Source organism: Hyla sarda, chromosome 10 (assembly GCF_029499605.1).
Source record: "Hyla sarda isolate aHylSar1 chromosome 10, aHylSar1.hap1, whole genome shotgun sequence".
Classification (NCBI taxonomy): domain Eukaryota; kingdom Metazoa; phylum Chordata; class Amphibia; order Anura; family Hylidae; genus Hyla; species Hyla sarda.
In genome coordinates this window covers 85,266,443-85,289,486 of record NC_079198.1, presented here as the reverse complement: position 1 = coordinate 85,289,486, position 23,044 = coordinate 85,266,443, and the positions used below count along the sequence as shown (strand labels likewise).

The following is a 23,044-nucleotide window of genomic DNA, read 5'->3' as shown; positions in this document are numbered from 1 at the left end:
ATAAAATAAAAAAAATGTAACAATAATTGGAAACTATTTTTAAGAGTCCTTCCTAAAGTAGCTGAAAACACACTATACACCCATGGAACAGTAGAGACTTGGCCCATCAGCAGCTGTAATGAATTACCACAATATTATATTTATTCTTTTAGTTTACTTATTGATTTATTGTAAAATATTGATATTGTAGTATTTTGAATAGGATTACAGACTATAATGTTCAGAAAATCCAGCTAAAAGCAGAGCTTTTCCTATACTTTTTTTTTCTTTAAAGGGTACCTTTCATCAAAAAAACTTTTGATACATTATAGATTAATGTATGCATAATAACTTTCCAATTGCATGTTATTAAAAAATATGCTTCTTTCTATTTAATTTTCCACTAGGGGTCTCCCTACCAGTCCTTTTTTATAGATTTCAGACTCATGCAGGAGTCCTAAATCTCAGACTGCAGCCGGGACACAGGCAAACTCCCTGGCAGCGAGCAGTGGTGAGTTTGTCTGTGTTCCGGCTGCAGTCTGAGATTTAGGACTCCTGCATGAGTCTGAAATCTATAAAAAAAAAAAAAAAAAAAAAAAAAAAAAAAAAAAAAAAGACTGGTAGGGAGACCCCTAGTGGTCATTTTTTTCAAAGTGGAAAATTAAATAGTAAGAAGCATATTTTTTAATAACATGCAATTGGAAAGTTATTCTGCATACATTAATCTATAATATAACAAAAGTTTTTTTGATGAAAGGTACCCTTTAAGTGGGACAAAAAGCATGAAAAAAATAAAAATAAAAAACAGGACTGTCTCCTGCTGCACCCCCCCCCCCCCCCCCCCCCGTACATGAGGAGCCTGGAGCTATGTTTGCTCCGTGGCTGATGACTGGTGATACAGGGGATGGGGTATCGTGATGTTTTGGCCCCTCCCCTTAATACAAGTCTATGGGAGGGGCATGGCAGCCGCCACCCCCCCCTCCCATAGGCTTGCATTGAGGGGTCGGGGAGTGACGTCACGATACCTCGTCCCATGCATCACTCATCATCAGCCACGGAGCAAACATAGCTCCAGGCTGCTGATGTACAAGAGATCGCGGGGGATCCCCAGCGGCAGGACCCCCGCGATCAGACATCTTGTCCCCTATCCTTTGGATAGTGGTACCATTGATGGATATAAAGAACTTGGCTGACAACCAATGAGACAAAATTACATTCCAATTGTTTGGGAATTTTTTTTTGACATCCAAACATTTATGGTGCCATGAGCCCAATTGTCAGTGAAGATATCTTTCCTAGTCCTGCCCCTGGGGTATTTTTTTCCCCCAAAGATACACTTTGTCTACTCAGGACAGAGTCACTGAAAGCAGTCTAGATAATGTAGTTTATTAATAAACCATTGCTTGTACCATATTCATTTGACTGCACAGCAAGCAATGGCCAATTAGAGACTATGGCATCCTGGGGTCTCTTCTCTTTGGGCTTTAAGCAGATTCTTTAAAATTGATTCTAAAGACAGGCAAATAGACAGACAACAGGTTTCACAAAAGAACAAGAAAAAGTTTATCAGCATAATAAATGAAAACAAATAACAGGATAACGGGATCTACTTGTCTCAATTAACTGATAAACCTCCCAGATTACATTGACAGATCTGACTGATCTATCTGGAATTGCAGCAGAGCCATGAATAATAATCATGGATTAGGATCTAGAACGCCCCACTGGGGAAGAAGCCGAACACACTAATGACTTAGGAAATAGCTTCAATTTGGAAAGTGTTCCTGAAATAGGTATCAAAACTGCCACAGTATGTTAAAAAAAAAAAAAGTGTGTACAGTATAAAAAAAAAAAAGTCAAAAAATAAATAAAATAAATGCAGTACACACATTCATACACAAGATTGTAAGCATCATAAAACTAAGATTAGTCAGTTTTCCTTTGGAAAGCTGCACATTTATATAAAACACATCTGGACACCAATGTAAGATTCAGCTCTCCTAAGTCAGGTATATAAATAATATATTTTGCATGTAACGTATGGTTATGATTTAGGAATTACATTTACATGACCATAGCACATTTGCAAAATAGACCCATATTAAATCACATTATATAACAGATTTATTCCTACACAAAACCCTTGTTTCTGCAGGCAATTAGCACCCCAATTTCCCTCCCTTTTAGAGTACATATTGACCTTTTAGCAACATGTTAATGTCTTCATTTATCTCTGTAGTAGTTGGAGCTGCCTGCAGTAGCTGACACCTCTATAGAGAGCTTAGAAGCTTGCTGAATACTATATATACATTGCACTCAATAATAAAGCAGTATGCAGTAAGCTCTTAAGCTCCCCTAGTGGTGGATGCTGTCAGAAAGAAATTTTGCAGTCAACTCTAGGGATCTAGAGTGCTAAGGAGAAAAGAAAGGGGCTGGGTGGGGCTTATAGTCTGCCTCCCTCCTCCCATTGTATGTGTGCCCAGCCACACTGGAGGTAACCTGGGAGGAGGCTGTGAGTCGGACCTAATGCTGCTGTAATTGCCCACTGGCCCTTTGTTTTGCTTATCATGCACAGGCAGGTTAATGTTAGGTCCCGTGCCACTTGAGAAACCTTGGCGTTGGTGTGCGGGCTCAGGTATGTCCTTCATATAAGGATATACTGGCTAATGTCTCAATTTTAACATCAGTTTTGAGGGTTAGTCAATGTCATTGTTTACATCTACCACGATAGTGCACCTAAATTCCTGTATAGTTTGAAAACTGAGCAGATCACCCAATTCATTACAACATCTGTCAACTGAACCAAACTTGCAAATCTTTTAAAGAAGAGATTGTGATACAAATTATTCTTGTGGAGAATGCCAGCACATGGCACAAATGGAGACACTAGTGCACAGGAATTGCATCAAAAATCACATAGCCAAAAAGTACCCTGCTCTGTCCTGACAAGGAGCAAGAACCTTGAAACAGCCATCTACAGATAGATCCTCTTCCTTTTCGGAGGAGATTCTGGTTTTGTTGGAAAGCCTTTCTTACGGGTTGGACACAAACTTACAACAGTGTAGCCAACTCCAATAGGTGGCAGCTTTTCTCCTTCTGCATGTTAAGATAACTAATTTGTATGCGGAGGGAGACAACTTATCTTCAACAAAACAACAGCTTTATTTAAGTTAAATCCCAACAGTCTGATACGCACCTCTTTAATAGAGGTATGTGTTGGGAGCAGTTGGGTTCTCCCCATAGATACAGGCCCATGGGATCGATGTGGTCAGATGGCTTTTCTCCTAAGGTGTATACCATGAACATTTAAAATACACAATTGAAAATCTGTAATGACTTTTGTTTAGCCCGATTTTGTGCAAAGTCGCTCAATTAAGACAGAAAAGATAAGGGAAGTAAAGTCCAAACTCCTTTATTACAAGGTGTGCAAACATCTCCGAGACAAGGTCAGTAAATGAATAATTTTACAGAAACCACTGTATCTCCAGCCGATGTTAATCCCCTAAATTTAACTAGCCGGAGATGAATCTTAAATTTAATCTTCATTTTCTGGTAGACTATGGTCAAGTGCTGGATTGCCATACATAAAACTATTTTTGGGTTGGGGGAAGGGACACAGTCTGAGCTGGACACATTGGTTTCTGGAGCAAACCCATAAAAAGGATATTAAAAATTACAGCCATAACAAATAGGTAAAATTGTGCTCATTATTTAAAAAAAAGCCTTGACTAAATGAAAGTTGATTAGAATCGCAGATCTTTCACCAGACAAAATTTAACAAGAAATGATTGTAGATTTTCAGACTGTGACAATCTGTCAATGCTGAACTTTTAACAAACAATCTAAGCATTCCTAGAAGAAGGATTGTCCAATCTCCAGCCAGGGTCTTTGATCATGTATGGCCATTTGGCATAGATGTAATGGCCAAAATACACTAAACTGTCTGGTGAACAATTTTATTTAGCATTTTTTTACCTAATTGCTACCTTGTGTGTGGCCACCTATTACTAGCATAAGCACATTCATGAAAATACCACATGTTTGAATAAGAAGAAGTCTGTTTTAGATAATTCTATTGTTCAAAGGGTCCAAGTACAATAAGGTGATCACAGAATGCCCCACTGCTAGGACACACAGAACTTAGCTGTGGTCTTTAGACTTTACTGGTAATGGTGTAATACTTTATTTCTCCTGTGGTAGAGCTGCAGGTAAAGTCAATAGGCTCAAGTTATGATACAGACAGGCTGAGTCCTCCAAAGCAAGGGGCCCACCTTGTAGCCACTCTGTACTATAGCTACAGATTAACTCTTGAAGAACAGATCCCCCTCGATTCAAAACACAACTCTCGAATCCAGAGTTTAACAGGTTTTCGAAACTAGAAAATCTTTTTTCAGTTTTATGATAGGTGAACCTGCAAACTTAGGAAAAGATAAGGGGGCCTGTTTTTTTAACTCTATGATGGAATGTCTTCAAAGAAATGGGGGAGGGGGGTGATAGGCTTGATCCATTTAACTTGAATAGAATTTGTGTTTTTTTTATGAATTAGACATTAAATAACGCTGCATGTATTTTGCCACTTGACTAAGTCACACTGAACCTGTTCTGCCGTGCTCTGATGGATATCTCAATGCGTTGTTGAGGGGTTCAGGACACATTCCCTTGCTGCCAAGATTAGTCAGATTGCGCACTTGAACATGACAGATGCAGAGGCAGATACGGCAGCTGCAGACACGAGGTCGGGAGGTAACGTACCAATCAATACCTAGTTACAGGCTTCAGTCTGTAAGCAGGAGGAGATGAAACATGGCAGGCAGAGACACTCTATATGAGTCCTACAACACAAACCGATATTTTGAATTGAAAATATCACATATGTACTCTTAACAGCTTTGTTATCCTAGGAGTCACATGATTAGGCATTAACAGTATCAGCCAGCCAAGCAATACCATGACTCCAGCTGTGGCTTTATGTTACCAATATTCAGATGTAGCAGAGTTTGACATTTGGCACAACATAGAATGATATCATGCAGGGTTTTCTGTGGTTTTGACAGAACCTCAACTAAAACTTAACACTGCCGCATCTTTTATTTTTATACATTTACATAATCTATTAGTACAAATATTTAGATTTTAGAGACCTTACCAAGGTACTATATAAACAAACACAATAAATAAATAAATAAAAAATTGACCTTCGTCATACAAGAAAACAGCCCATTCCAGCCTCCCAGGGATGGGTTTCTTCAATGCGATGGTATGGATTTAATTCATCTAAACTTGTAGTGTAAGTGGAATTTTCCCCCCCTCCACAACACACAGCCAGAACAATACCGAGGAAGTCTGACAGAAACCTATTTAAGGTCATTTATTGCCTTAATAAGCACCTTTGTCCAACAGGCAGTTTTTGACAACAGTGATAAATTCCAAATTTATGTCAAACATAGCATATGTTTAACAGCTCATTTCTAAGCAGAAGCAGCAGGCTCCCCAATAAATCACAGCTCGGTTTGAAATGAAAGCAGATTATAGGGTTGGGGCTATTGAGAGAAATATAAATCAGGACAGTTTAACTCTTAACATGGCACAAATTAACTAGATTGGTGGGGAAAGTTCACTGGCAGCCATAAGGCTCATTGTAAACCTACAGATTGGTTCTGTTACCATATGTTTACTCAAATTTTTTTTTATTATAATAAAACTTTATATTAAAATTACCCTAAACATAAAAGTCCTTGAAATGTCCCCACTAGACGATTTGTTAAACAACTCTATCCAGCTGTTTGTAACCTAAGCACATAAGCAATGTCTCTCCAAAGCATTAAAATCAAATTTTTCTGTTAGGATACTTTGAGCTTAAAGGGGTACTCTAGAGGAAGAAAAACATTTTTTTTTTTAAACTGGTGGCAAAAAATACACAGATTTGTAAATTACTTCTATTTAAAAAAAACTAAAACCTTCCAGTACTTATTAGCTGCTGTATGCTCCAGAGGAAGCTGTATAGTTCTTTCCAGTCTGACCGTAGTGCTCTCTGCTGACACCTCTGTCCATGCCAGCAACGATCAGGAGCAAGAGAGGCTTGCTATAGGGATTTGCTAACGCTCTGGACAGTTCCTGACAGACAGAGGTGGCAGCAGAGAGCACTGTGGTCAGACTGGAAAGAACTACACAACTTCCTCTGGAACATACAGCAGCTAATAAAAATCTTAATCCTTCCAGTATTGAAATAGAACGTATTTAAAAATCTGTTGAACTTTGGGTCAGTAGTTTATTTGAATTTTTCCCTCCAGTGTACCCCTTTAAGTTTCTTTGAAGAAGTAATGGAACTCAATACACAAAGGCTGAAGAACACACAAAGGCTTTAAGTAGTCAGAATTTGGGAAGATTTTGATTAACATCTTTGAAACTTTGTGCCAGACTGTACTGGAGTGGGTTACTAGCCTACATCATTTTCTCATTTCCAGGGATGATCGGATAGATTACTTTTACACTTTGTTTGATATTCTTTCAATTTATTTTATTTTGTGAATAGCTTAAAGTCTACGGCAACTGTGGCCAGACAACCTATCACTGAAACTTCTAGGACTTTGTATACACTATACAGTAGCCCCTTCCCCAACACACATTCTACAATATTGTAGATAACAAGAAGGTAACAAGCAAATGGTCAAGGTTATGCCATAACTAAGGTGATTCAGTGGTTAGCACAGCTTTCATGCAACCCTGTGGTCGTGTTGTTAAATCCAACTGGGACAATATCGGCATCATCTTCTCATGGACACAATTCTCTATGCAGTCTGGTTTTCATCCTAAACAATCTTTAAAAAGGTATAAAAACAGCCACTAGTTTGTACTTGAGAAAAATATAAATTCAACAAAGATTTCTGATATAGTATATGCTCCGTGTAATACGCTGGTACTATATAACCAAATAATTTGTAGCAGTAATAACAAAATCAACAAAAAGTTCATAAATAAGAAACCCTGAGACCACAGAAAAGGTCCATCAGCCTAACACCTTGCTCTACTTTCAAGCAGGCACGCGTGCTTATACATTCCCCTATGCCTACATAATAAGCTTACATTAAACAATCATCCGATTGACTTAAAGCCACCATGATGTCAGCATCGACTGCAGGATTTTCACTGTGCTTCGTCTCCCCCATACAATTCTGGAAGGTTAGCAGTATTATGTGAGGCCAGACTATAAAAAGGCTCGGAGTGTAAGTATTTCCTTTCCTATAAAATATTCATTACCCCGTGTGTGAGCCAAGTAACTGAGACCTCAAACATTTCTAACTTTGTACTGCAGCAATAACAGGCTTTTATTGAATCCTTCTCCCTTTATTTATATCCAACTATAAATATAAGGTTATATGGACACTGGTGAGCGCCTACACACATGTATAATGTATAAAACCTTCCTGTGCCGCTTTAAAGCAGATGAGTAAAAAGATCTGGTTTTATTTCCTGAGAACTGCCAAAAAAGATTGTGCACTTGGCCTTATGACTTTAGCCTTGGGGGTGCTAGGGAAGATAAAACATAACCCTTTCTAATCTCTAGAACAGGTGATTTCAATAACAGGAGTCCCAGTTGAGTGAAAGTGTCTGCACTCTGAAAATGCAGGTTGATAATAATAGGTAAATTTTTACATTTTTGGTTTCATATTTTTCAAATGCATATTCTTACAGCTCAGTGCATATTAGCATTAAAGGGGTACTCCACCCCTAGACATCTTATCCCCTGTCCAAGGTATAGGGGATAAGATGTCTGATCGCGGGAGATCCTGCCGCTGGGGACCCCCGCGATCTCTGCTGCGGCACTCCAGACATCCGGTGCACGTGAGTGAACGTGCCGGATGACTGGTGATGGGGGGGCAGAGGCTCATGATGTCACGGCCATGCCCCCTCAATGCAAGGCTATAAGAGGGGGAGTGATGGCCGTTCCACCTCCTCCCATATACTTGCAATTGAGGGGGCACAGCCATGACATCATGTGCCTCCGGCACTCCGATGCTGCACCCAGATGCTCTGAACAAATGCCGGGTGCAACAGGAAGATCACAGGGGTTCCCAGTGGAGGGACCCCCGCAAATCAGATATCTTCGCCCCTAGACATCTTATCCCTATCCAAAGAATAGGGGACGAGTACCCTTTTAAGCTCTGTTCACATAATCCATTTATATGATGGGAGAACACTACAAGTCTATATTTTTTCTTCTCCACTTACTCCCGCATAACAAAAAAAACACCAGAAGGAAACCAGGCAGACCCCATTGTCAATGACCCCCCCCCCCCCTTTTAGGGCCAGTTGGTGTCCATTATGCAACAGACCCATTCAATCCAGTTTTGTGACCGAAAGAAGTCTATGACAGAGCTCCCCATTTGGAGCTCAAGACTAATGTGTAGTTCGCCTGTCGGGGAGTTCTCATGTCAGGACTGCAAACATTTAACTTTCGTCCAAGTGCAAAGTTTTGTTTCTCTGTCATTCCTCCTGGAAATGTAAGTATAAATTGTAGCTCTACATATTCTTCTACTGTCCAATCAGTGGAGAGAGTCTGACTGTAACAGGAATATAGTAATAGCTGGTTGTCAAGTTATTCATACATTTCCAGAAGTAGTAACAGGGGGACAGCACAATGCAGAGTTTTAATAGAAGATGCTACCCAATTGTTACTTCATTTGTATTACTGCCAAAATAGAGGCATCAAGAGAGCTGACAGTCTCCTCTGAAGGGTGTATTTACACATTCACTTTATTTTTTTGTTTTTTTTATTTCTTTTTACTAAAATACGAGAAAGCTTTGAAATGAGAAGAAGTCTTAATTCATACTGAAGAAATTCAGCAAGGAATTTTCTAGCCGAATTTCCTCAGTGGATCTGTTACCATCTACATGGAGAAGAAATTATCCAGAATCCGCGCTTATGTCTGTGGCAATTTACAAACAGGACTTTCTGCAGAAGATTTAACATGTTCAATCTTGCATCTAAATCCTTATCGGTAGCTCAGTCACGGAATTTTCGACATAAGAGCTAAGCGCTGCAAAACCCACTTAAATCAATGGGTGTGAAGTCCATGTGGGAATCCGTACAAAATTACCACAAAGTCATTTTGTACAGATTTCCCATAGTGTGATTATGGTAATTGTCATCAACGTCACAAATGTGTGAACATGCCCTAGTACACAGGTCAGTGTAAACAATAATAAACTATTTTAAAGGGAACCAAGGGGGTTCAGCTTATTCTACTTGAAGAATTATGTACAATGGCAATATTAAAAAGGTTTCTAGCATGTCATTTGACCAAACAGCAATTTTGGATTTTTTTAAAAAAAAATTTACGTTGACGCCGGTTGCGGTACAGGATCATTAGTGATGATCCTGTACAGAAACCAGCAAAACTTTGATACGGCCGCATGGGTAACTGTCTGAATTATTAAAATAAAATGTTAATGATTCACTACTATTTTAATAGTTCAGACAGTTAGCCATGCGGCAGTATCAAATATGTAAAAAAAAATTAAATAAAAAATTATAATTATTTTACTTTTTTGTATAGCAATAGGAAAAAGGGGAGCTCCATTTTATTGGAGAAGCAGTTAATTTCCTGTACTACAGACACTATGTGTATAGCAGTGTGTGTGTGTAGTACACACTATATACTAATAATGGCCCACCAAGCTTACTATTGCAGACTAATGGCAGAGACACATGCCACCCGTCTATCTCCTTCCACACCAGGAATATCCGCAGCCCAGCTGATAGCTGCCCCAAGCAAGCCCCGCCCCATCACCGGGTCACTTACTCAGCTGTCCACTGCAGCTGGGGTTACTGAGGCCCGCTAGTTGCCAGGATTGGAGAAGTAGTCCTGGAGCTGAGGCAGCTCCCTGCCAGTCTCCAGCAGCTTGATATGCAGCTCCTGAGCTGTGAGCAGCAGCTGATCCCACAGCAACCCACCGCGTCCAGCGGCACCCACCCTACTCTGGGATTGGGGTCAGCTGCTGTTAACTTACAGAGGCTGTGGCGGTGTGGGGTTTGCTGGTCCACTCTTCATTTATGGGGACATAACTCCTCTATTCTGCTGATCGTGGGTGTCCCATCGGTCAGACCCCATCGATCACCTTGATATCCCCTATCCTGAGCATAGGGGATTACAAATTTTGGGAATACCTCTAAGAGCAATAAGGTCATCAGTCTGTCACCTGACTTTAGGAGGACATCCTATAGTGAGTGACAGACTGACCATCAAACCATCATCATTACCACTAGCAGGAAAAAAAAAAAAAACATCTATATCTATACACACTTTTATATGGGGAACTGGGGAGGGGCAGCTCTCAAAAATACAATGAATACAAGGCACCGACTACAATAAAAAGCCTTCTACAAAAGATTTTTTTTTTAAAGCAAATAAGCAAATAAAAAAAAAAACATTGCTTTTAAATTAAAATGCTAAATCTTTAAGAAAATAATAAAAATAAATCTTAGATTATTTAGATACCACAGGTCAAGATGGCAAAGAACCATTCAGGCTTCGAACAATTGAAGTCGTCCTGTAATGCTTGTGCAAGCGCCAGGGCTCACATTAAGAAGAATCTCAGTCGTCGCACACAGCAGGCGATTCAATTATTAGCATACTGTAATCATTTGTATTCTTTCTGCCTGGACGGGGAGATCTGCAAAGCTCTGATACATTTCCCCCTTTTAGAAAACTCATCTCTTATGCCCGGCAGCCATTCTTGTGTCTATAATTAATCCTTTAGTGTGTGGGGTGGTTAGAATTGTGATTCTGTCAACCGCTAATCGGTAGATACAACAGAAACAAAAATCCTGTCCCCCCACCTCCTCCAGCTTGGATGACATTCATATTATAAGCTTGAAGAGTTACAGACCTAGACAATGGCATGTAACGTGATGCATCCAAATGGTGACTACAAACTGGTTTTTATTTTTGTACTTTTTCTCTAATTTCAGAACATTTTCTATTTTCTGACAGTTCATATGTTGATCAGACATAGTTATGCCAAACTGAGCAGTGGAATACACTAGTTAGTATTGATGCCTTTTGCTGCGAGTTTATGGTGGATTTGTATCAGAATAGATAATGGTCTACTCTAAATGCAATAGCTATTGTATAAAGAGTTAGATGTAGCGAAGTCGAAGGGTTGGGTTTGTGCACCTGGTTGCTCGAGAGTAGGTTCTCTAGGATCAATGCATGTTGAAATATTTGGAATGAGGAACTTCAGAGGTTAAAAAAAGCCCCCAATTAGTCTCATTTCTGGGAGCAGCTTTAGCAGTTAACGTTGCTGATTGAGAGAACACTGCGGTTATTGGTTTAAACCAGTTCCTTTCACTTACGCACCAGCAGAGAAAAACAATTTTATCAGCAACATCCCCCTAATTACATGAGCTGGCTTTCATCTGAAATACTGGGGTTTTACACCAGCGCTTAGCATCATGTAGGCTAATTCTTAGCATCTGCATGAAGTGGGATCAATATAAACAAGGGGACCTCGTGGCTTGTACGTATGAGCGCACTAAAGAGGAAGAGATGGTATACTGGAAGTGTGTATTACACTACACCGATACAATCAGGTGCTGAACCAGAATGACTGGTATTTAAAAAAATTATTTAAATTTAAAAAAAAGGTAAAATAATTAAAAGAAATAAGTTGTTTAAATGGGCACTGTCACCAACCTTTTTATTATATGCTGTAGTACTTATGTACTATGACATTTCTCTAATATAGATTCATTATTTTTTTTCATTGAAAGTTTATTTTTCATTTGAAAACCAGCCACTAGGGGTCTAGTGGCCGGCTGCAGCCTGCCGTGATGTGCCGACTGAATTAGGACCGATGCCGGACAGGCAATCGGTCCTAATTCAGTCAGCCTGCACTCGCTCCCTGCCTGTCAATCAGACAGGTGGTAGTGAGCGCAGTGAACGCCGGGGTTGCGCACATCGGCTGCCTGGATTCGCGTGCAGCCAGTCCCCAGCATGTACAGTGGAGTGGAGACAGCGCGCACACGCTATAACAGTGCCACGCTGATGCTCCCTCCATTAGTACTGTACATGCCTTTTATGGGGTAAGTCTGATCTGAGGTCTTATGCTACCTTTGGAAACTATAAAATAATAAACATTTTATCAAGGAGGGGAGGTGAGGGCGGGAGTCGGCGCCCAGCATGCGTCAGTGATGGCGCACCTGCCGGGGAAGTCACTTCCAGCAGAGGTATACAGATGAGCAAAAGATGAGCCATTTATAAGGTACAACATTTTTTTTTTTTTTTTTTAAAGGGAGGGGTTAGGGATAGATTAGCAATAGGTAGGGACAGGAAAAAAATAACTTTGTAACCACATTATGCCTCTAACCTCTTCATGCCTTATACAGACCAAGAAAGTGCTGAAGGGACAGGTGCATGTTGGTCCCCTGACTACCTCACCCTCAACTGGACAAGCATAGAGAGTGTTTACACAGGCATTGGCTCCATCCTTGGCCTTTTGGAGATAAGTCTGGAACCATGATAAAAGTGTGATTCAGCAAGGAGTGGATGGTTTAACTAAGGATATTTTCACATGACAAACTTTGTTAAGTGTAGGCTGATTTTTCGGTGGACTTTGGTAGCAAACATATGATAACCTAAGGAGGGGGGGGGGGGATTTGTGACTTTCACCCCACTTTAGTACAGTTTTAATTGTGCAAAATGTATTATATTCTTCATGACCATTCTGCATATTTTTGTCATGCAGATTTCTGCCACCCATTAACCCGGATTTGTCACTCTGTGGACAACGTTTCTTGTTGTCCCACAGCAACCAATCACAGGTAAGCTTTAGTATAGTGCACCTTCTATAAAAGTGTTTGCAGTCCGGACCATCCCTTATAACTGGCTGTGTCATCTACAGCACCACAAGTAATAGTCGCAAGTATAGTTAAGTGTCTACAACAACAGCCCTATAGCTTTGACGTTTACAGCATCCTCTACAACAAGTGTCTGTAAGTATAGTCTAGAGTAGTGTTCCAACCTGCGGATCTCCAGCTGTTGCAAACATAACTATCTTCAGGGCATGATGGGGTTTGTAGTTTGGCAACAGCTGGTTAGAGGAACACTGGCCTAGAGCATTCCCTACAACTATTTGGAATGGTTTGCACAGACTTCTGGCATAGGGGGCGCTCTAGACCAAACACCAAGGCTGTTAGAGGATGGACTAGACCACTCAGCTAGATTTTATTTCAGCTCTAACGAAAAGACGCTGTAGAAGCTCAAAGTGTATTACGATAAAGTTCCGGCTCCAGTTATGGATACCATCGCCAATATGACTCTTACCCAGAGATCAATCTCAAGGAACAACTCCTTACAAGATGTTAGCGTTTGTGCAGAGGAAAAGTAACAAATACAAGACAAAGTAGCACATTACAGGGCAAATATAATGGTATTCTAATACCTGGGATTATAAAAACATTTGGGGAAACCCTAATGGGGAAAAACCCTGACAGACACTGACCTTTACCACCATAGAGAGGCAGTTGGAGGCCTTAAAATACCAGGGGGATAACATTTAACACTTTAAAGGGACAATGAACTATCAACTAACACTTGTAAACACTAAACCCACACTTTAGTTTCTTTCTACGCCCACTTTTCCACCAAGAAGGTTGCACAATCGACCAAGAAAGAGGGGCTTTAGTGTTCAGAATTGCTTGTAACATTTCGGTCAAGAGAAAGGAAATGACTCACCTGCAGTTCAGTCACATGCACTCACCTCATTACTAGAAATCAGCTCCGATAATAAGAAAGAGAAAGCGCCAAGCAGCAGAAATGCCTTCAACCGTCTACTATGGGTTTCATACATGTTTTAAGCAGTTTTACATTCGTAGGACTCATAATGAGACACTTACAAGTTTTACAAAAGATAAAATAATATATTTTTATATTTATTCATTATAGCTCTTGTTTTTTGGTTGATTTAATCTTGAGAAGGTAGACCCAACTTTCCAAGTGACAGATGAAAACAGTTTGATAAAAAAGTTAAACTAAAAATACACAAGAACTTTAAAATTTACTCGCAGTATAAGACCAATCTACTGGAACATGTCCTCTTAATATTTCACTACTAGCCACATAAGCCACAACATAATGATACCTGAGCCTCACCACTGGCCAAAGTCTATGCCAAAAGTTAAAGAAATACTCCTATTTACTCATCATTCGTCTTGTGGACTCTGGATTAACAACAGAATTGACTCCTTTTGTACTTCTTGTAATGTTCTACAGAGATTGCAGCGGCAAAAACAAAAACACACATTCCAAGGCATACGATCACAAGTCTAAAATGCCCTAACAATTGATGGGCACCTCTTATTTTGAAAATCTAAAAAAACTAGGGAACCCTCCAGTGTGCCCAGGTTCTGGAAAATATACACCAAAATGTACAGAAACAACAACCCCCATGAGGAGCAAATCATTTGACGTAGTTAGCTTTGGATAATATATTTTAACAATTGGAGTAACCTCTTTCTTCCATTCCCATGTATATAAACAGTGTGCATGCATTTTCAAGTAAGGGGGGGGGGGGGGGCACGCAACAATTTTGGTCCAGCCAAAATTGTTGAATTCCAGTGAAAATCCAGTGTATATACACTGGTCATATACATTTCCTGGATGTACTATAGCTGCTTGAAAAGGTGCCCATGTACCTTAAGGTTGATGAAAGTGAACAGCTTCAACCAAAACGACTTTCGACCTATGACAGGCTGTTACTGTCTGTAAAGGAGTTGGCCATGTTTTACATTTTTACACAAATTATCTTTAAAAAAATAAAAATAAAATAGTCTCACAATGTTTCCAGAATAATCCCAAAAATATTGTTTGTCATTTGCCCCAGGTTATTGATCATGTATAGCCAATTTGAACAACTTAATGGCCAATATGGACTAAAACAGGTATGCTTCTGTGAGTAAATAGTTTTTTCAATAGTTTTTCAACCATCTACCTAATAGCCACCCTAATGTTATCTGTCATTACCCATTCACATAGATGCCTTCTGCATAGATTGGGGATGACTCTAGGAATTGCCTCATGTGGCCCCAAACAGCACAGTTTTCTATTTAATCCTACAAGCTGTGAAATATGTAATACAAGTTACTTGTCTGTCATGTTTTGGGAATTATATTGCATATGATGTTCTTGGTTTTGAATGGTTTATGACTCCAGAGAAAGTTCCAGCAATGGCCTGATTTAGATCAAGATTATACAACATGTGGGTTTTGTGATTACATAATGAACAAAAACACACAAAGAACCAACTATCTGAGAAAGTTTAGTGGGAAGTGATGTAAATCCATGGAGTCTCATCTTGGTTATTTTGGGTAATCCAATTACGCAGCTATCTTTAACCCAAGAGTTGTGATGTTCATTTAATTGTTATAGTCCTACATCTTTATCTGACTGTGCAAGCTATTCATTACTGCATCACACTGTCTTCACTGTACGTCAGTATATAGCATTAGGGTAAATAGTGGATGGTACTCCCCGGCTCAAAAGTCAAGATGTGGGGGGAGCAACTACTGACTCAACTGAGATAATATCTTCCTTAAAGGAGGTTTACTAAATTTATCTAAACTAGCATTTAAAGCTTATACTTCCCACAACATCAGGATACACATAGCAGTCTTTGCATGCAGATATCTTAATTTGTCGGTAGAGAATTTGTTTATCTACAGTAAGTTCATGGGAAAAGGGTTAGTACATGATACTCTGTGTCCTGATACCACACGAAGTATGAAAGTTGTGCAATTGTGTACACAACGGACACAGAAATGGGTTTGGGGTGGTCAAAATCTTACTTTTGTGTGGTTTGACACAGTTTTCTATTTGATGGTTAGTGGCCATGTATTTTTTGTCAAAATTGGTGTTGACCTCCCAAAATAATACTGCCAGATAAGCTACTGTCAACAGTGTCAAGCACTTCTATTATATATATATATATATATATATATATATATATATATATATATATATATATAGCAAGTTAATGTTCAAAATGAAGTATATATGGAAAAAAGTAAGGGGTAGTCCTAGACTGAGGTTACCCATCTTCCCCCGAATCACAAAAGAAACAGCATTTTTGTCTTTTTTTGAACAACCTCAATTTTTTTATTTATTAGAATTTCATGAGTTCTTATAGTAAAGGAAGTCGCAAATCTGTTTTAAGAAACCTAACAAAAATACAAAATATAAAAGAACACAAATAGAGAACCCATGCTAATTTTGCTCCCCTGTGACCCTGTTCTATACTTCAATGTAAATAATTTCATATAGTTTGTGCATGTAAATTCTAGTGCTGTGAAGGGTGCCAGATATCAGCAAATGAGCGTTTCTCGCCCCAGGAAAGTCAAGAGGTGCCTTGCAAATTACAGAGCTTTTAAATTATACTCTTAATGAACGCAAATAAAGCACAGTTAAAAGACAATTTGCTCTATAGGAGATAAATATTTAAGCACAGCATGTCAAAAAGGGAAAAATAGCTTACTTAAAGGAACCCCCAAAACTATTTAAGTTTCCACTAGTATAAAAATCTATAAATTTAATACACATACCTAGAATTTATTATACCTAAAAATGCACAGATACTGGGAGGAGGGAAAAAAAAAAACAACACACACACACACACACACACACACACACACACACACCACCCCACACCTTGGTTTTCCAAAAGAAATGAGTGAACCGAGTCAGCATGGCTAGGATTCAGGCTGAATTACAGATTTTTTGTTTCATACATGCACCTGTACACTGAGCAGGCCAGAGGTTAGGGACAATTCTGTATGCATTACAGCTCTCCTTAAAGGGGTACTCCGCTGCTCAGCGTCTGTAACAAAATGTTCTGAACACTTAGAGCCGATGACGGAGGACATCACAAGCCCCCGACACTACCCCCGGCAATACCCCTTTAACTAAATTCTCAAGCTGTTCAGTATACTGTAGAGGAGACCCTACTCCATGGATAACTAGGGCGGTCAGATACGGAAACCAAATTTGTATCTGAAATCTGTCATATTAGCCAAAATGGATCTGAAATAAATTTTTGAAGATTCTCTAGTTTTAAAATATTAGTTATCTATTGTACCTATTCCCTGCATTTGTGTTAAATTGAGTTTTCCTTAACACAGAATAAAAACAACCTGACTGCTGCATTTCATAAAAGTGGGGACAACTGTACAAAAGCAAGGCAACACAGTGCCAATCAATCGGTCTCTGGGCAATTCATGGTATTGTTCAAGCCGCTCAAAGCAATAAAATAAACAACAAAAACAAAATAACAGTCTACATTAGATGCTGGGAAAGTTGGAGAATAGCTGCAGTAATACAGTTAATGTTGCATGTAGCCACCCAAAGCATTCAAAAAAAAAAAAAAAAAAAAAAAAAAGAAAAGAAGGACAGTCCAGGTGTGTACAAGAGTCCATCAACAGTGTTCTACCGAAAACAAACTCTGTACACCTCCACAATATAGCGCCATCTGTGTCCTTTACAGGCGGTTGGTGACCCTGAAGTCCAGGTGTGAGTTGTATACGTCGGGCCAGGCCTTGCAGGAAGGTTAACACTGCCACGCTGAAGCTTGTTGTGCAATTTTAAGAACCACTTTTATTTTAAAAGCTATCATGTGTAAACGCATTAGTGTTTTGAAATTGCATTCGAGAGTTAATTAAATGGACAGTCTTTTATCCATAAAAGAGAAAGAAAGCAATTAAAAGCTAAATGAAGAAAAACTGCCATAGCGTGCTGCCTAGCTGGGCCCGTGAAGATTTGTATTAGCGGAGAGGACAGGCAGGAATATCAATGGAGTTTGTGGCCAAATCTTTTTTACGATACCCTGGGTAACTGTAGCAGGAGAATGTGCCATCCGTCTGAGGCAGACAAACACCGATCACTGGAACAAAAGCCTCACCAGGGCCCAGTTTATAAGCAAACAAGGAAAAGACAAGAAATAATAACACAAGGTGTTACATGCTGCAACGGTGGATGAAGAGGGGTGAAATGTAACACAAACACACAATGGGAAACAGCAAAAAACAAAATACACAAGGCGATAGACAGACACAGTGACAGGAAGTCAGAGGCACGCAGGTACCTTGGCAGTCATTTACGGACGGCAAAATGAAGGAGATACAGAATGACACCTAGTCATCAAAACAATTAGGACATTTTTGCACCATCAATTTTGGGGAATCTGCAACAAAACGCATATGACGTGAAGATTTTTATTTTAATTTTTTTTAATTAAAAAAATGGGTGAATCTGCACCAGGAAATATTTTAGCATGGAATAAGGTCTCCAGCTTGAGGAGGGGGATTTGTAAAATCAAGCAGGCCCCCATTTGTATGATTTTCACATGTTGCAATAGGGCGTATAGAAAGGGGTTCCCTTAACGACCATGGACGTAAATGTATGCCCTGGTGCGGCGATACTTAGCGCACCAGGACGTACATTTACATCCTGTGTATGACTGCGAGCATCGGAGACGTGCTCACATCATACTCTGTAGGTCCTGGCTGTTTTCAGCAGCCAGGGACCTGCCAGTAATGGTAGACATCCGCAATTGCGCGGATGTCCGCCATTAACCACTCAAATGCAGTGATCAATACATATCACGGCATCTGCAGCAATTTGCATGCTAAAATAGATCTGATTGCCCGCAGCGGGGATCAGATCATCTGTAATTGTGGTCGGAGGTCCCATCACCTGCCTCCGGCCGTCTCCCGGAGTCTTCTCCTCTGGTCTGAGATGGAGCAGACCAGAGCAGAAGATGGCCCTATGCATTGCAATGAACAGTATTAGCAATCAACTGATTGCTATTGATAGTCCCCTATGGTGACATAAGCGTAAAATAAAAAAAATGAAATAAAAATTGAAAAATCCCCTCCCCCAATAAAAACGAAAATTGACAATTTTTTTGGCCAATTTTTTTGCCAATTGGTCATGCAAAAAACAAGCCCTTATATGGGTCTAAAGATGGAAATAAAAAAAGTTATGGATTTTAGAAGATTAGGAGGAAAAAATGAAAAAACGCAAATATAAAATTGGCCTGGTCCTTAAGGTCAAAATGGGTGTGAAGGGGGTTAAACTAGTGTTCCCCAACCAGTGTGCCTACAGCTATTGTAAAACTACAACTCCTAGCATGGCTATTGTACAACAGCTGGATGAACACTGTTTAGGGAACGCTGCCTTAAACACATAAAAAGCCAAGTAGCATGCAACAACACAAGATACAGTTGTATCCAACAGAATGGTGTTCATGATCAAGGTCAAAATTTCTCAAGGACCTGCTGCTCAACCCCATAAATGTTGAGGTACAGTTTTTATGTGCAACTGATTTAAAAAAATAAAATTAAAATTAAAAAAGAAGGAGGAGTGGCGAACTATGTCAGGCTCAACTTTTTGTAGTTCCGTTCATCTTGGGTTAGGGTCTGCTGGGTGACTGTCCATATGAGGGCATGTTCACGCGACAAAAAAATTATGCTTGGAAATTTTGTGGCAGCACAACCCTATTGGTTCAACGGGATTCTGCAGAATTTACACAGAAATCACAATTCTGGCCTCTGCCAAAAGAATTGACAGTCAAGTCTTTGGGTAGAATCCGCTCGGAAATGCATTGCTGTCTAAGGAGAGGGCAGTTCTGGTGCCTGCATATTCTGGGGGGTGCCCGCTATTTGTATTCCCCAAATTTTCTGCCTTGTGAACATGGCTTTATAGTGTAAATATGCCCCAGTGTACTGTGTAGTATTGTACTTAAAAAAAATCCACCAATGTCTAAAAGGCCCCTACTGTATAATTTCAGAAGTATGAATCCCAGACTGATGATAAAAAAAATCTGATCATGGTTTATAGCATTATTTGGAACAGAGGACATCATACAGTGTAATACAGAACACCCTTTCAATGCATACAGCCTCCCTACAGGGTGTGAGGTCTTTGTAAAGGTGCCTGACTTGACTGCTCTTGACCAAAAACATTAGAACCTACCTCTACAGCAAAGAGAAATAAGAATAAAAGTAGATTAAATAAAGTATATTGATAAAGAATACACATTTCAAGCATTGTTGTACCATACACACTGTTATTAATATAGTTCCTTCTGTTATACATATGCACAGCTTCGGGGGGAAAAAAAAAAAAAAAGCTATAGCAGGGAATTCCCGCAGCCTTGTTTGACCTTTCCATTGCTATTAAAATGCAGGTTTCCCCAGTTTGCTTGTACAAAACACTAATGCTCCAAAGGTCTCTGTACTTGGCAAACCTCCAAACATCACATCATTATATAGAATGGGTAGGGAGAACAACGCTCCATGTGGCCGCTCACACACATACACACAGTAGAGCCAGGCTATATTTATACCCATATGTTTAAAGCACAGACATCGTAGCCAAAGAGCTTTGTACGGCGGAGGTAAATTATGTATAATCTAGATTATCACCTAGGAAAGATGGGGGGGGGGGGCGTAATGTAATGTGATCACACCTATACATGCAGAGCTTTCTCTGCAGTATAAGAAGTTATAGTACTTATATTCACAATAATAAGAAGTACTGGGAATTGGTGAGTCAAACGTAGAATAATTGTATAAGCATATGTACGCGCATAACATACATGCTGCAGAGTTAAATAAATGTAGGTACTGTATATGTTCACATGTTGTGGGTTTGCTGCAGATTATGACTTCTCTGTTCAAGTCATTTGGGAACATTTGCAGACGTGTGTAAATAAACACCAAGGCTATGTTTACACGGTGAAATTTCTGAGTAAAATCCGGGGATAAATATTTTCCCATTGTTTTATATTAGGATTCTGCTGCACCAGTCACACGGCAGAATTTCCACGGCGGAAACATGTGGTGCGGAATTCCTGGTTACGGCATCCACAGAAAGAATTGACATGTCAATTGTTTCTGTGGGATCCGCTTTGTAATGCGCTGTCTCCATAGACGGCCATAGCGCCAGCATGTTCTGCTAGCGCCTGCTGCTAGCGGAATGTCTTTCGGAAATTTTCAGGGCGGACATTCTGCAGAAATTCCTCCATGTGAACATGGCCTAAGTAAACTCACAGCAGCCTCCTCTGAAATCAGTGCTTCATGTCCATGGACAGTAAGCGCTGCCCCATTAACTACAGCGCAGCGCCCGGACTTCTCCAGCGGATTCCACCAGAAAATGTATTGAATTTTATCTTCCGATAGAATCAGATCCCGCTATGAAAATTCCATAGTATAAAATGAGCAGCAGAATTCCACTGACACCAATGGTTTCTGCTGCAAGTGGAATCCTTGCTGAAATTAAGTAGTGTAAACAGGCCCTAAATCTCCAATGAGATGCCAATGTATCTGCTCTGGTGGAATATACCGGTGCGGCATTGCTGCCATCTAGTTACTGCCCCCCCCCCCCACACACACACACACACACCTTTGTCCTAGAAGGCCCTTAGAAACTGTGCAGAGGAAAAGTGGTGCAGTTGCCCACAGCAGCCATTCAGAACCCAGCTTTCATTTTCCTTTAAAAAAACACAAATAAATCTGATTGGTTGCCATGGGCTCCACCCTTTCTTTGATAAATCTCCCAGTATAGAGTTTACTTTAGCTAAGCTCTCGTCCATCAGTCCCCTGTCCTACTACGTGTGTTCTATAGTCTATGGCAGTGTTTCCCAACCAGGGTGCCTCCAGCTGTTGCAAAACAGCCTTCGGCTAATCTGGCATTCTGGGAGTTGCAGTCTTGCAACAGCTGAAGGCACCCTAGTTGGGAAACACTGGTCTAAGAAGCACCGGTCTATGGTGCCAATCAGAAATGCCACCATTTAACCTTTCGTAGCCATAGGAATGAGGCCTGGTCACAAAGGGGTTACTGAACATGAGGAGAGGACTGAAGGCTAAAATCCTTTTTGTAGACTTTACCAGAAAGGAATTTGGCTAGAGGTGAGAGGTCAGAGTTACCTCTCATCATGTTCCTTAAAATGAGCTGATAAGCAGTGAAAACATCCTGTGTGCAGTTTATATGGCTCTAGGCTCCTGTCAACAGCACTCTCCCCCTCCATCCAACCTTTCTTCATTGTAACTCTTATCCCTGGGCAGAAGAATGCACAAACAAGGCGAGGAGAGACCTGTATACAACCTGACAAGTGTGGATTGTTAAAGGGGACTTAGCATTGGGGAGTGTGGTGAGAACGAGATAAAGGTTTATTGGGAGATCCAAAACCACTTCACTTCTTATTGCACATGGTCCAGACGTGAGGACATGAAAGAGGACAAAATTAGGGATAAGGAGAAAACCCCACCCCATCCCCCGGTATACACCGACACGAAAGTAATCTACTTAGAAACAATCAGCAATTACTCACATACAAGCTAATTATATATATATATATATATATATATATATATATATATATATATATATATATTTATTTATTTTATATTATATATATATATATATATATATATATATATATATATATATATATATAGTTTACACACACACACACACACACACACACACTACATATATTTATTACACACACACACACTAAAAGGAAAACATGACCAAAATACCACCTCTTTGAGAAGACCTTCCTGTTTGTAATGGATTTTCAGTCCACTATACATTATGCTGCTCAGCGTTTGGAACTGTTCTGAATGCTGGAGCCAGCGCTGGGAGCTTGTGACTTCGTAGCCCCGCCCCTCATGGTGGGACTGTGACATCATGAGCTCCTGGCGCCAGCTCCAGCATTCGGAACAGTTTGTTCCAAACGCTGAGCAGCGCAGTACCCCTTTAAGAAAACTACCCCTATAGAAGAGCACTTTTTAATGTGATTTGCAGTGGTCTTCTTAAAGAGGTTTACTGTATCTGGTACTTCTCTGCATTTAATGTAAACCTCGCCTTATGGATCTCCTAAACCAGATGACCGTCTGTCCTAAAACCTGCTCCAGTATAATCAAAGAGGTGTGCCATTATTTTTTCTTTTTTGGGGGGGGGAATAGGTTCAGACATTTGGTGATGGTAACTCAGTGGTTAACACTGTT

At 40.0% G+C, this 23,044-nt stretch overlaps 1 protein-coding gene across 7 annotated transcripts in view; it reads right to left on the bottom strand.

Annotated features, from left to right (window-relative positions):
* ZBTB16 (zinc finger and BTB domain containing 16) overlaps window positions 1-23,044 on the bottom strand; it is a 146,957-nt gene that overhangs the window by 66,890 nt on the left and 57,023 nt on the right. The gene's annotated exons all lie outside the window — the stretch shown is intronic.